Below are 15,124 nucleotides of genomic sequence, written 5' to 3'. Positions count from 1 at the left end.
GAAGAAGAGGAGCTGCCACGGGCAAGTCTTCAGATCTGTGTGTTGTGTGTGTCAGCGAAGAGGACCCTTATTACCAGCAGGAACAATGAAGCTGGTGTTTCTACCTCTATTTGTCTTTTTAGCTTCTAGTCACATATTGTAACCAAGCTTTAGTCGTAAAAAAGCCATGACATTTTTACAGAATGAGATCAAAATAAAGCTTGAGTTAGCGGACAAATGAAGACCTTGTAAACAGTTGGGTTTACTGGTCAAAGTAATTGTGGAGGGCAGTTTTGCTTTGTGTTTTGGTTTTATGGTAATGAAGTTGAATTAGATGAGACATCAAGGCTGAGGGGAGTGATCAGCGCTGGAGTTAAAATGTCTTCGTTAGCCCTGGGCCCCTTTGTTTTTCGTGTTAAGTAAAAGCACGAGAACCATGGTGTTTTCCAAACAAAACCCACACAGCACAATGTCTGAATTTTAGGATGTTTTTAGAACTTGCATTATGTAAACACAAGAATATATATATATTTTTTTAATTTAACTTGATTTCTTACTGGATTTATATTGTTGAAGTTTTTTCTCTTTTTTGTATTTATTTGCTTTAACTCTGGGTTTTCAGCACTTGACCACCTTCGCTTTTGCAAGTTCAGTTTTATTAAAGGTTTTATTTGCATCTTCCAAGATGACTGCATGTTGGTAGGTGTCTGGATCCCTCCACCAAATCTGAGATGATTTGTTTGCAAAAAAAAAACAAAAAACAAATCATCTAACCACTAACAAAACAGATCTTGTCTTCTTAGGTTATTTCAGTAAATGTGCAATAATTTCTCAACTTATCAACTTTTGTCTTTGAACTAATAGCTTGTCATCTTATTGAGTTAAATTACTTTGTGACCCTTTGTGTTTTTAAACTCATCTAAATCAAAGACAAAGAGAAGCCAACAAAGGTTATCCAGAGCCAGCCATGGTGACTCACCTAACTCTAGCATCATGCTGAGGGGGAAGCCTGTAATCGCTTAATTAACACATAATTATGGTCTGCCACAAGCTACTCACTGAAGACGTGAAGGATGACATTTTGCTGGTCTAAAATTAATGAAAGTGCACCAGTATGATCTCATTATCTTAGCTAAAGTGCAAGGGTAGTCAGTAAGTAGACATTTTTGTCTGTACGATGTAGGAACAATCCATTTGTGATTTGTCCTAAAATCCTCCAATATTTTATTTATAAATGTAATTTTAGTGAAGTGGTTTGACAAACAGGAGGTCAGGAGGCCCATTGTGTATCATCGAACAACAGGCTTGGGATGAATTAAAATTTCAATTTCAAATGACTTTAAATAATTTTTTTTTTTTTCCTTAGTTGTTGAGTGAAAAATAAAATGGTGAATATCTGTTTCATAATTGTGTTCATGATTGAATTACCATATTTTTCGGACTACAAGCCGCTACTTTTTTTTCCCCCATGCTTTGAACCATGCGGCTTATAGCCCGGTGCGGCTTTTCTGTGTATTTTTCTTCAACCACCAGGGGGCTCTTTAGCAGGAAGTGAATCATTGGAAGTCAAAATTGGAAATCACAGAAGAAAGTGCAAATTTTCATTTAGAACAAGCACATGCTAGCAGCAGGCACAATGGAGACATTTCTTCAAACTCATACGATGCAGCTTTTAAATTGAGGGCTATCGATCTGGCAGTACAGGGGGGAAATAGAGCAGCTGCACATAAGCTCGGCATGAACGAAACTATGGTTCGGTGTTGGCGACGCAGGGCTGCGTCCTAATAAATCCAGCAGGTTTAGTAGGACGCAGCCCTCTGCTGCACTCTGCTGGGTCCTTGTGGAAAACCAAGAGCGATGGAGATACCAGCGGCTTAGCGGCTTACATATGTAAGTTTCCATTTTTTTCCCTAAAAATTTGTAGGTGCGACTTATATGGTGCGCTCCATAGTCTGGAAAATACGGTACCTTATAAATATAAAAATTAGCCAGCAATAGTATATGTGACAACAAGCATCTTCCCCTGTGATGCTTTTGGTCAGCTGCTGAAAAACTTAGAACCAGCAATAGTTTAGAGCGAGTTCATCATGTTTTATTGAGGCTGGCCATTATTTGCCTTGTAGAAAGTACAAGCATAATGTCATGAAAGCACATGTTTCCTCTTAGAGTTCCTCTGCTTGGTAGAATTATTTGCGTGAAGTCTTTTTTAAATAAACATTGTAAAACTGAACTCTGCCTCTCATTCTGAAGGGATCAAAAGATCCCCAGTAATTCCTTACAAACACATCTGAAGCAGAACGCTTTGGTTTTTAACAACACTCTGAAGATTTCTGTGCTGGAAACAAAGAAAATTTAAAGTGGCAATTAAGGCTAGCAAATGTAGAGCTGGAAAGATGAACCCACCAACTGGATTAATAAGCAAAAATAATTTGTGTTCAGTTTGAAAAATGTTTCAATCCCTAAATTCTGCATGGCAGTGGAGGTAAAAAAAAAGAGATAATAATTTACTAACATTTAAACTCATCATGTGGATTAAAAGAAATAGCCCTGCAGTTTTAATAAAACCAAGAATCATTTTGTTTTTATGAGTAGCGTGATTGTACAAAAGCAATCTGAGCTAGAAAACATTAGAAGTAAGAGATGACATTGTGATCTCACTTCAGACCTTTATCTCAGGCATCCCCTGATTTGAGAAGAGAAACACTAAAGTCAAGCAGACCATTAATGTATATATTCCTTTTATACAACACAATAAAAGCTACCCTCCCCTCCTCTCTTTGTTTAGGATCTTTATAAATCAGCATCATTTCATGTTTTCTTGACCAATTATTTCTTTGTCCACAGGGGGATTCCCAGCACACTTTTTCTGATGATGCGTTAAATATGTGCTGTGCTATCATTATTCATTCCACTACTTCTTCCCGGAACATCTGGCGGTTCACACAGCAAATATTGGGTTTTGTTTTAACTAAGGTGGGCCTGCCCTCTCTCTAATTTTAGAGAGCTGGCTGCTCCTTTATGAGGGATCATCTGTTCTAAGTGGTTTAATGACGCCGACTCCTGCCCAAGCACCCCACTAAAGTCCACACCCTGAGTCCAGTGCTGTGCCGGTGGATATTGAGGAATGCTTTGATCCTCCAGGCCCACTCCCCTACCAGCACCTGACTTCATGGAGGAAACCCACCGTCTGTGTCTTTAATAATGTCAGAAATATTTATCTTTCCTCCTGTTGGTCTTATTGGACAGCGAGTGAGGTCAAATGGCTGTTGACATCAGCTCAGTGAGTAACGGTCCACCACAACGCGTCCGGGCTCCTCTGTTTGCTTACCTTTTGACTTGTAGATGGGACACCTGCGAGACAAAGAAATCGGCCGGTGGAACGGCCGAGCGGTGAGAGGGGGAGTTGTTTGGTTTGGGGAGCAGGTGTGTAGCTCTCTGGAGTGCATGTGTGTGTCAGTGTGTGTGTTCGGTAAGAAGCGGTCATTGACTCCCATCCAGACTCAGTGGGGGTCCGCAGTGTTCACCGAGGTGTGAAGTGGCCTGGGCCCTGACTGGATTATAACCCCTTCCTGCATTACAATGAAGGTGAGAAGCAGCAGGGGCGGCGGTGTTGCAGATTTGGCAAACAAGTTAAAAATGCACAAGAATGTCACATGTGCCCTTAAAGAAGTTTGCTGAATAGAGAGCTGCTGTTTAAAATGATACACAATTAAGCCCCGTGGAGAAAAGCATTAAGGTCACAGTAATGGTTAAATGGCTCTCACAGTAAAAACATTAACGAACAGCAGGCCATTAAAAACAGGTTAAACTGGAAAAAAACACAAGAGGGAAAGGTTATAACATTATAAAAGATTATCAAAATGTAAAAGGAAATTAGTTTGACTACTTCAATACATTTAGGTTTTGGCAGGCAAGTAAATCCATTTTAAATGTTACAGAAACAGAACATAAATATTTTCAGTGAGATCAAATTTGAGATATAGAGACGAGAATGAATAAAATGAAGATCTGATAGCTAATTGTTATATTTCAAGCTGAGTCATTGGCTTTAGTCAAACTTTTCAAACCCACTCATCAGATAAAAAAAATCTGAATGGACAATTAGATGGCTGAAATATCTACAGCTGAGTCAGAACTTCAAATGTAAAACTAATTCATACAAATTCATTTACGTACCTTTGAGATTTGAAGACCTTTTTGCCATCAACCTGATGTTTAGCTCCTCAATTTCCCTGTTAGATTCAAAACCAGGAGTCTGAATGTACATATTAAGAGTTAAGCAGAGGGACTGGGACAGTTTTAGATAGAAACAAGTGAGAAAGCAATGACACATTCACTCAATGGTGAACCACTTATTACCTAAGCTCATGTTGTAGTACGCCCAAGAAGTATTCACCATTTCAGGACATTTATCAAGCAGAATAACATGTTTTTAGAGATGTACAGACTTTTTTATGCTGTTTTGCTGCCTTTTTAAAAAATCTGTGTCCCATATATAGTTTGAATGGAAATGTGTGGGCAGAAAACGAAAAAAAAAAAAAAGAAAAAAAAATCAGTCTTAACAGAAAAAAAAACTTTTACACTTTATCACCCAGTGAAGTTGCGGAGATTCAACACTTGAACAATAACACATTTAGCAGACATGGATAAACTTTAGCATTAAGTTGTCATGTTTCTGACCATCTGACCAACACTGGTAATCACTGTTTTTTAAAATTTATCTCCTTCAATCCTTGAGAAAATTAACATGCTCTCACTATTCTACACCCGATATGCTTTTGATCTCTGCACCTGTTATGCGAAGTGCAAAAACAAACTTTTTTTTTTTTTTGCCAGACTTTGATATTGAGAAATTTGCACTTGTAATTTAGGAACAGCAATTTAATCCATTTTATCATTAAATTGCTGGTTAAAGCTTTCAGTGAACTAAAGACATTTAGACATGAACCATGCCTTTCTAGAAAGTCATTCCTGTGGTGATTTAAAAATAATCCATTTGTTAACTCTTAAATTTAGACTTTTACTTCCCAGTCACATCTAACTTTTTTCTGCTTCTTTTCAACACAACAGTTTAAAGCATCACCTTGCAACAGAAATTATCAGTTACACATGAATTACAACCATAATATTTATACAGAAAAGGAAATAAAATATGAAAGTTTGTTTGTCCATCATTGCATTTCTTGGTAAAGCACCAATCCGTGTGCGAGATCAGCCAAAGTATTCAGGGTGTGTTGGGACATGTGCAAAGGCCAGGGATGGCATGGCTGCAATGCATTCGGTGGGCTTTACAGGCGTCAGCTGCAGCGGCTGGTGTAATAACCTGACAGAGGTCAATCACTGCAGAAGGTGACAGTGGCTCATAATGAAGACAGGAGAATGTGGGTCAGTGTCAAGAGATTTCTATGCAACACCACAGATTACAGCTGGAGGTCGCAGAATAACCGTCTCATTTGGTATTTTCAGAAAAAAAGAAACTGTATTTTTTTATGGTGAGTGTCACCAATAAATGTGTTTAGAGGCTCCACATTGAGGCTATTAAGATACGCTGATGACTGAGAATGAAATGTAAATAAATGAGTGATCACAGCATAACTAGTGTTACCTCTAGCAGATATTATTTGACATAAAAGCAAAGCACTGTAGTTATGGCTGTTGTATAGATTTCACAGACTCCAGTATTGCCCTGCACTTTGCTACATACAGCGTCCCATTCTAACTGGCTTCCCTGTTCTGCTGAAGAAAAAAAAATAGTCCTACCACCATGTTTCACTGTGGTGTGTTCAAGGTGATGTGCAATGTCAGTTTTATCTTGCAGGCAACAAAGTGCTTGCAGGCCAAAAAGCTACATTTTTTATCTCAGCTGACCAGGACAGCGTCTTCCATGTGCTTCATGTGTCTCCTACAGTGAGATTTCTAGCTTTTTACAGCTGCTTTCTTTTTGATACATGCTTCCATATTAACCTGATTTGTGGATTTTACAATAGACAAATTTCTTGTGGGCAGATTCTTTATTTAACTCTGCTTTAAAGTTGGAGGTTATAGTGTAAGAAGAAAAAAATAGGACAAAAGTTCAAGTTGGTTGGTGCCATTTGGTAGAAACTGCAAATTAAAAATATTTATTTCAGGTGAAAATGTAATTTAGAGTGTGAAAACGTATGTCTGATTGTCAAATAATGCTAAACATAATCTTAGAAGGCACTGCAGTGTTGTCAAAGCTTAAGAAGATCTGGGAGTATGCAAAAGCTGCAGCTTACTGCTGTTGTTTTTCACATACTTGTGTGTGTTTGATGCATAACACAAACAAAATAACTGCTATATTCTTTTATAATTTTCTATGCAAAACAAAGAAAATTTTCTTCCCAAAAGCCAGAAAGAGGTGGAGAAAGTCACACATCCCACTTATCCTTTATGATGGGAGTCGCTTTTTTAAATTATTAGATTTGTTTTATTATTATTATTTTATTCACAATTGTGTTAATTTTTGCAGTGCTATCCCCCTGACATGTGGTGCTACCAAGACAAACTGATTACACTTATGAAAATAATGGAAATGTGCTTAGAAACTCATCATATAAAGTGAACCAATAAGAATGCTGAAATACACAGTAGTTAAATGGGGAGAAAAAAAATGAAGTTTGTTTGGAAACACTTGGGTCTGGTCTCTTTTTCACAAATGCTGCTCACACTTTTTGCTCACGGTGGAGTCAAGGGGTGTAGTGGAACATCTGCTTACAATACATAGGAAAGAGATTAGGTGCAGAAAGCAAGCTCTGGACATTACAATACCACCAATAGCTTTTAGTTGCGTTGGACCAAGACTCCTCATACTGCAAGGACAAAAGAGAGTCGGGAAAGTTTCACAAGGCTTCATGCCTCCTTTTTCACACTGTCTCACCCACTGATGTTTCCGACATTTTACAAGAGAGCGGTGTGAAAAATCTCCCACTGAAAAACCCTACAGATCTCTCAGATACTTGCTTTCTGTCACCATTAGCTTTTCTTGTTGTTGATGATGTTGCCTGGAGCATGGCACTTCGCCCCAAGTTGCGTATCAGTTTGTGAATGTGTGACCAGCTGGGGAAATGTGGCTCTAGTGTAGAAGTGCTTCAAGTAGTCAGTATGACAAAAAATAAAAACAACAAAAAAAAAACAACTTATTACCGCCTAGTGGTAGGACGGTGATATTGCAGCAAGTTTTGTTATAATCATTTGAAGCAATTCTTTTTGAGTGTGTTATAATTTCTTATGCAAATGGACACAAAACATTTGCAAGTTAAAAATACGTAGAAAAACAAACAGAACTGAGCAAGAGGTACAGAGGGCAAAGTATCACCCATGACTAATCAAACCAATTGAATTTTTTGTTTAGTATTTTTCAAAGCAACATATCTATTGCAAGTTCAGTCAGCAAAATGTATATTGAAGTTACACATTTACCTGACACTATTCATTTGTATATATGGACTTTTTGTTTAAATAAATCTTCAGGTTTCAATCTAAAACATTTTACTGTCAGAAATTTGTTGGCCCAACTGTTGCTGGACGTTGTAAATTAGCATAAACCAATTACACAGTGACAAAAACAACTCTAAAAACCAATTATGCTACTTTTATCTCTTTCAGATTACAGTTTTTATCTTTAATTATGTCCTAAAAGGGGGGAAAATGGTTGCTGTCAATCAAACCCCCACTTTGTTGTTTTCTGACCCTGAGTGGGGTCCTAATGGGAACCACTCCTACAAACAAAACTGTGGGCAACAAAATGGAAAAAAGAAAAGTTCATCATAGCTGAGTCAAATTCCTACCAACATCTAAGTCAGATGCGAGGGCATCAAGTCTTCTTTCGGTAAAACCACGAAAGCAGGTTTGGCTTCTTTACAGTAAATAAGGGCTCAAAAGAGAGACGGTGCGCAGACAAAACACTCACCTCTGCTTGCATGTGTCTCTTTAGAAAATGCTTCCCTGTGCGCACGCCTTTATGCACACAAACAAACACACTCCCTCACCATCCAGCCTTGGAGGGAACACAGGAAGGGAAGGAGGGAGGGGGGTAAAGAGAGAATGATGTCACCTCTCTAGACGGCTGAGGGCTGAGGCTTGAGATAATGGTGACATTTCAGGGGAGGTGATGTCATTCTTCCACCTCCCCTCTTCTTTCCGCTCATGTCCTCCCTTCCCTTTCTTCCCCTCCTCCGTGCAGGTGGCCGTCCAGGCTCTCCGAGTCCTCACGCCGGAGAATTAGCTTTTGAATAGGCTCCGAGTACACAGGCAAAGTGAACCCAGCCCCCCCCCCATGCTGTGCTCATAAGTTGTGATGTGTGAGACTTAATGTGCGTGGGCGTCATGTGGGTGGTTTGTGTTTGAATGTGGGAGATTTTTTAATGTGGGAGTGTATGGCTTTGGACATGGATGTTCCTTTTTTTTTTTTTGCGTTAACATGAGTGTGATTTGGATGTCTGTGTGCATCCCTTTAAGTACACCAGTGTGAGCATGGTCCGGCTGTGCTCATGCAAGTGTATGTAGATGGGATTTCTGCCCCTTCATCCCAGTTTCCCACTGAGACCAATCAAGCCGAGAAGTGCCAGGTTTCCAGGCTCGTTGGCAGTGAGTCCCTCGCCGAGCTTCTCACCCTCAGGATCTGCTCATTTAAGGTTTTCTGGCTTTACCCCTATTTCTCTCTCTCTCAAAAAAAAAAAAAAAAAATCGGCGATATTATGAAGGATTCACTGGTTTCATTTGCTCCAAAGTCTGTGAAACAATGTGCCTTTACAAATATATTCCCGAAAATACACCCAAGCATCTTGTTTTTTGAAGATATAAAAAAATGCAAGCCTTCCCTGCTGGAGAGTTTGATCCCAAGTCTTCACGGGTCATTTGCATTTTATGGAGATTTTGGTTAACCTACTTCAACAACACTGGGCTGATTGCCACAGATAGCTGATGGTTTAAAGCCCGGAGGCTGTTGTACCTCTAGTCCCACTGCTGAGCTCTCAGTTGCTCATCGGCAGTATTTATATACCTGAAAAAAACTCACCACTAGTGCAGCGCACTTTCAACTCCGCCAAGTTCTGATACCCTGTCTTTCTTTCCCTGTCGAGAGGACTCAAAGCGCCGTGTGTGAGCTGTAAACAAGTTCCCACCCCCCACCCACACTGCCACACACACACACGCACACATGCACACTCGGGCTGTATCTGGGCAAAAAGAGCTTTCTGAAACCATAAGCATCCGTCTTATCATATGATTGCTTTTTTTTTCTTTCTGTATGACATGCTTGAATCACGGGGTGCAGAAGGCTTCACTTCACACCTAGAGGAAGTTGACCAGAAACCAGAGCACATGTTACAACTACAGACGGAACAACTGTCCACAAATGTGTGGAGAATACGAACACGAGCAAGAACAAGGGAACAAGGGCTGCAAACAAAAACAACTACTTATTCTATTGCTTCCGAAGCACGCAAAAAGTGTTGTTTGGAACTTTGTTTTTCTTAACAATGCAGCTAGTCCATTATGTCACTGTTGCTACTCAAGCCTCATGCAGCTCCCACATAAGCATGTATTTAAATGGTAAAATAAAAAGAAAACGTGGGACAAAATTGTCCTGGAATTTCACAATGAATGTTGGAGTGAGTGAGTGAGTGAGTGAGTGAGTGAGTGAGTGAGTGAGTGAGTGAGTGAGTGAGTGAGTGAGTGAGTGAGTGAGTGAGTGAGTGAGTGAGTGAGTGAGTGAGTGAGTGAGTGAGTGAGTGAGTGAGTGAGTGAGTGAGTGAGTGAGTGAGTGAGTGAGTGAGTGAGTGAGTGAGTGAGTTTTTTCCAATGCCATTGTGCATGCATACCAAGGCTGCAGGAATAGTGTCTATAATAATGAATTTCTTCAGTTGCATTTTCAATGTGCATTGGTGCTTTGTGTAGTTTTAGTTATTTGAAATATGCTTGTTTTAATAAAACCCACCCTCTCTTTCAGATCAGTATAATGTGGGCAGGAGTCTAACAACTTCATACACGCTGAAGAATGTCGAGTAATTCCTGCAACCTCGAATTCTTTGGTCACAGCGAATGTCGTCTCTAGGCCTTTTACAAAACTATCAGATTCAGTTCTTAAACAGAAACATAACCATGCAGTCAGAATCAATGTCAGCTCCATTCTAATTCTGAGAGAATGCAGTCAAGTTTAGATTCTTGTGTAAAAAAAAAAAAAAAAAATGTTTTCTCTCGGCTGCGGTGGCTGTGGAAAGGAGAACTTCCCTTGAACAGGAATAAAACCTCCAGCTGAACCTGGCACAGTGTGAGCGGCCATCTGTCCTGACCGTCTGGGGGTTTGAGAAGACAGAAGTCTTTGACATTATAAGGTTGTCCTTGTTTATCCTTCACTCTCTGGTGCAGTCATTAGCGCTGTTGCCTCACATCAATAAGGTCCTACATTCAAATCTTGGCCCGGGCCATTTTCTGCAGACCTTTTTTTTGTCGCACTAATGGCTTTTATTAAAAGTATTGATACAAGGAATGGCTAGAGAGAAATGTAAGAGGAGGGGGTTTGGGATTTATGCAACATGGATTCAAAGGTCATGAATCAAACCCCGGAAAGGAAAGCTGCATTAAGTATCAGCAGCCTTTGCATATAGGACTTTCGTTCTGCCGCTACACCAAGCGTCCCCGTGTCTGAAACCGCTTCATTTTTCTCTGTGCTTGCATGGGATCTCTCAGGTTACTCCAGTTTCTTCCAATTGTCCAAAATATTCACTTTAAATTATTTAGACACTCTAAATTATCTTTAGGCTTAAGTGTGTGCATGACTTACGCAGTCCCCTTTAAATGTAACTAATAGGAGGCCCAGACCGGTATCAAGAGTAGCATGCAGAGGATGTATTGTATGTGAATGGAAATGGTTATGGGGATGTATCAATCTGACATTTGTGTTTTTATGTATTTTTTGCTTTTATGTATTTATTTATGGCTGTTGTAATTTTTGGATGTGTTTTTCTTATTGTTGTACTGCAGTTTTTGCCCCTGATTTATTAGTCTCCTATGGGAAACTTAGCTTAGCTTAGCTTAGCTTAGCTTAGCTTAGCTTAGATGTGCATACCTCTTCCTGGGTATACCCAGTTTACAGTAGGAGGTTTCTGTGTACGATCATAAATATATTTTAAATCTAGAAGAGCAAACGTAACTAATCAGCATGCATCTATTTTGCTTTGTTTACATCTTCCATAGCCTGGTAAAGCCCTCTGTTCGAAGCTTTGAAAAGGGTCTTGACCCTCGGCTATTGAGAAACAATTGCTTCCTGGAGGCATGAACTCTGTTGGAGTTTAAAATTTTACCCAACTGCTAATGTTTATCTGTAACTTTGCAATGCATCAATTCGACACCATGACGCTCCTGGAAACTGCCTGCGCCGTAAACAGTTACCCCCCCCACACACACAGCGCAGAGAGAAATGTCAAGTGAAACAAGATGGCTGTTAATTTTAATTCAATATTTAAAAGTGTGCCCAACACTGACAGAAAGGCGCAAAATATCGCAACTTTTCTGTCTGCTCTCTGATCGGCGTGGTAGAAATCTAACTGGAGGAGTCCAGCTCAACGGGAGGGAAATGAGATGAGAATCGAGCAGAATTGCGTAGGAAGGCAATGGTCAGGCTAGCTCTCCTAAAGTGTGAAAACACTGCTAGTGGCTAACAGCATGGGAAGCAGGTTAATTTACAGCATGGGCTCTGGAGGTACAACTGCTAAATCATTCATAATCTGGAGGCTTTTGACATTTCCAAAACTCCTCCTAAGGGTCTGTTGCGCACATTCATAAATTTGACTAGGGAGAGCACAGTGAAGAAATGAGAGCGGTGCTGTGACATGCGATGACAGGTTACTTTAATTTGCCAAAACAACAGGTGCGCCTGCACAGGAATTACCTCAAAGCCCCGTTTGGTAAACGCTCAGCCAAGATGCAGTGACAGGTGGCATTTCTAAAACCTTGAACATTCATACGCGATGCGGCTGTAGTGCTGTGCGGAGAGTCCCTCAGGACGCAGCGCTGACAAGCTGATGGACTCATTAGATGCACGTCAATGTCTGTACACTAGTGGGCCCGCTTTTATCAGCCCTGGGGTGTTTGCAACACCCCACCCCTACTTCCACCCCACATACTCTGAAGGGGTAGTATATGTGCTAATTAAGATATAGAGATACTCTCCAGCCTCCGAGGTGTCAATGGGGAAGCTAGCACAAAAAACTTTCTCCTACTCTGCTGTTCTTATTTTCTTGCTAATGATTCATGGGAAAGGTTTAGAGCTGCAGGACACTGATAAATCCATGTAGATTTATTAGAGTAGTAGAATATAGATCTTGTATAAAGTCATCAGAGTTGGACGACATCTAACTTTGGTTCTGTTAACCTTTCCAAACAAATCTGCTGTATAACCATCAACCTAGACAGGTTGAAGTTCCTTTTGTAAAACATAAAGTTTTTAAGTCATTTGAAAGGTTTCTGTTATATTTGAACTTTCACTTCACTTCTCAGATTAACGTTGCACAAACAAATATGCTTTCACTGCCGTGGCATCAAACTAGAAAAATCTCAAATGAAAACACTGACAATATCGAAATGCTGTAAAAAAAAAATAAAATAAGCATGTCATCTAAAACCTTTTTGATAAATTTTTGGCCTGTGTGGAGGATTTACCAAGTTTGAAGAAAAGCATGTTCTTTATTTCCTCTATAGCCTCTTCGCAGGTTTCAGGCTCTCTATAATGTCCTGTCAATTCCACTTCTGCTAATTTTGCATGGTGTGTGCTGCCACTTTAACAATGCATATTTTTTAGTTGAAAGTGAGTGTCCAACATTATTTTCTTATGTTCAAGCATGCAAAATGTAATACTCCAAGTTTATTGTTGAAAAAGTTGGTTGATATAGCTAGTTCATTTTACAAACTTCTTTCTCTTGTTAATTAAATTTAAAAAAAAAAGGTTTTTGTCAAAATAATGTCACATTCAAGTCATGGTGCACCTCCCTGAAATATAACTACAGAGACTTCCACAGTGAAGGAAAAATGGACGCAGAAGAAAAGTCATCCAGGATATTTGTTTTTTCATGTACAACTCTAAATAATAAGAGCAAGCTTTAATTTTGGCATTACTTTAGTACTTCCTAGCTGAGGTCATAATTTCCTTGTTCTTCTCCTCCCCCTCCTCTTTCTTTTCCTGTGTCGGTGATTCTCATCTACTCTTGTTGTGCTGAGCTCCCACTTATTTGTGTCTCTGTGTGCCATCCAACAAAAGCCTCCCTCTGCACCTAATTTGGTTCCTCGAGTTTTTTTTCTGGTTCAGATCACAATAGCAGTACTGGAAAACTGAGACCACTGCTGGCACACCTGCATCCTATTTATCTCATAGCTCACCTGCTTGTTCCCTCTTGCCTACAAATACTCTCACGAGATCAGAAACTGTGTCGGGAGCAACACCGATCAGATATTCCACGTATCGCTTTACTTGCCTACCTCAGCCACCCATTTATCTACAAGCCCCATTGCCTGCATGAATAATCTTCACAACTCAAATATAAGAGACAACATTCATAAACCAATCCTCGTTTTCCTCTTTTGGACATCCTAACGTTACACAATTGTATAAGAAGTTATTCCTGAACACATTCCGAGGCTCTTACTGTACTTGTTTTGTGTAAAAATGGAAATCTCACTACGACAACATTTTACCAGTTAATGGCTTTTCCCAGGTGTTCCCAATTACAGTATTTTCATCATTTTGGAAAAGCTGGAGGCTTCTTACTGGATTCTTTGGGCATTTTTATTAACAAATCAAGAACAAATTACTCCTCTTGATGTAGGGACACAGCAAGCTCAAAAAGGCAAAGCATGTGACACCACAAGACATAAAGAGATTTTATGTACAGTAGTAGCTCTCATGGCCTTCATGTCTTTATTTTGACATCCACCATGTTAATTAATTGCTGAAAAGCTCACATGCTGCAGCATTAAACTGAAAACAAGTGAAAAATGTCTCAGGGTTTACAAGAAATGGCATGATTTATGAAGTGCCCTTTATAATTGCCCCAAATAGTCTTTCACTTCCTTGTCTGGTTATAGTAAAAGACTTGATGCCGTGAGAAGCTTCTGAGTGGACGCCAGGAAGTTATTAAAAAAAACTAAATGTTTATATTTCCTGTAATTACTTCATCATGGTGTGAGTCTGTTTGCATCTATCTACCTCTTGAATTATGAATTTGAATGTGATTTAATAACACAGAGATAATGCTTATTGTCTTTATTTAAAATGCTCAACTTCCATTTTATCAAACATTTATCCTGTCAAAAGGTTTCACACTCATTGACCTGTGATGTTTAGGAGACTGGGTTGCAAACATTCCAGAGGTGGATTTTCCCTGACCGGACTGACTACATGCAACAAGAATGCTGTGTTGCAGTGGCCCAGGCCCTCTGCACTGCTGACGCTAAGTGTTTGCCATTTGGGTTGGAGCCTTTCCTGTGAAACCCCCAATTCTGGCTTATGAAGTGCAGGTGGCTCCTAAAGAGGTCAAAGGGTTCTGGGAGGGAGACCACAAAAGCGAAGCTTCGGGGGGTGAGGTCACTTAATCCTGACGTGTCGATGGCTCATTTACCATGCGTGGGAGCTGCTCCTGATGTCATCTTTTGCCTCTTTTGAAAACCCAATGTCCAGTCCACCCACATGAAAGAGGCTAGAAATGTATTTTAGTCTACTTCGTCCCACTCCCTTTACTTTCCGCAAGACAAACACTCACATTCAACAGTCTAAATTGAGACTGGAGATTTAAGGGCAGGCTTCTAAAAAAAGAAAGTCCTTCTAATAACACCTGTAGGACTTTTAAGGAAATTAAATAAATTTGTGAACATAGCAGCGGTCATCCTGTTTCAAAATATTATGTTTGCTCTGCTTGTAAAAAAAATCCCCTCAAAATCAGGGAATCAGCTTTTTTTATGTATCCTAAAAATAAATACATAAGATCTCTTTAATAAAATGCTAAACTTTGTTTTCCATTTTTACTTTACTACATATGTATGAAAATGTAGAACACAGGATTAGAAAATAAATTGCATATCAAAGCATATAACCCTCTTAAATATATTATGGATATTTACTATATTGTTAAAT

Source organism: Poecilia reticulata, chromosome 21, assembly GCF_904066995.2.
Source record: "Poecilia reticulata chromosome 21, P_reticulata-male-v2, whole genome shotgun sequence".
Taxonomy (NCBI): domain Eukaryota; kingdom Metazoa; phylum Chordata; class Actinopteri; order Cyprinodontiformes; family Poeciliidae; genus Poecilia; species Poecilia reticulata.
This window is presented reverse-complemented; position numbering follows the sequence as displayed.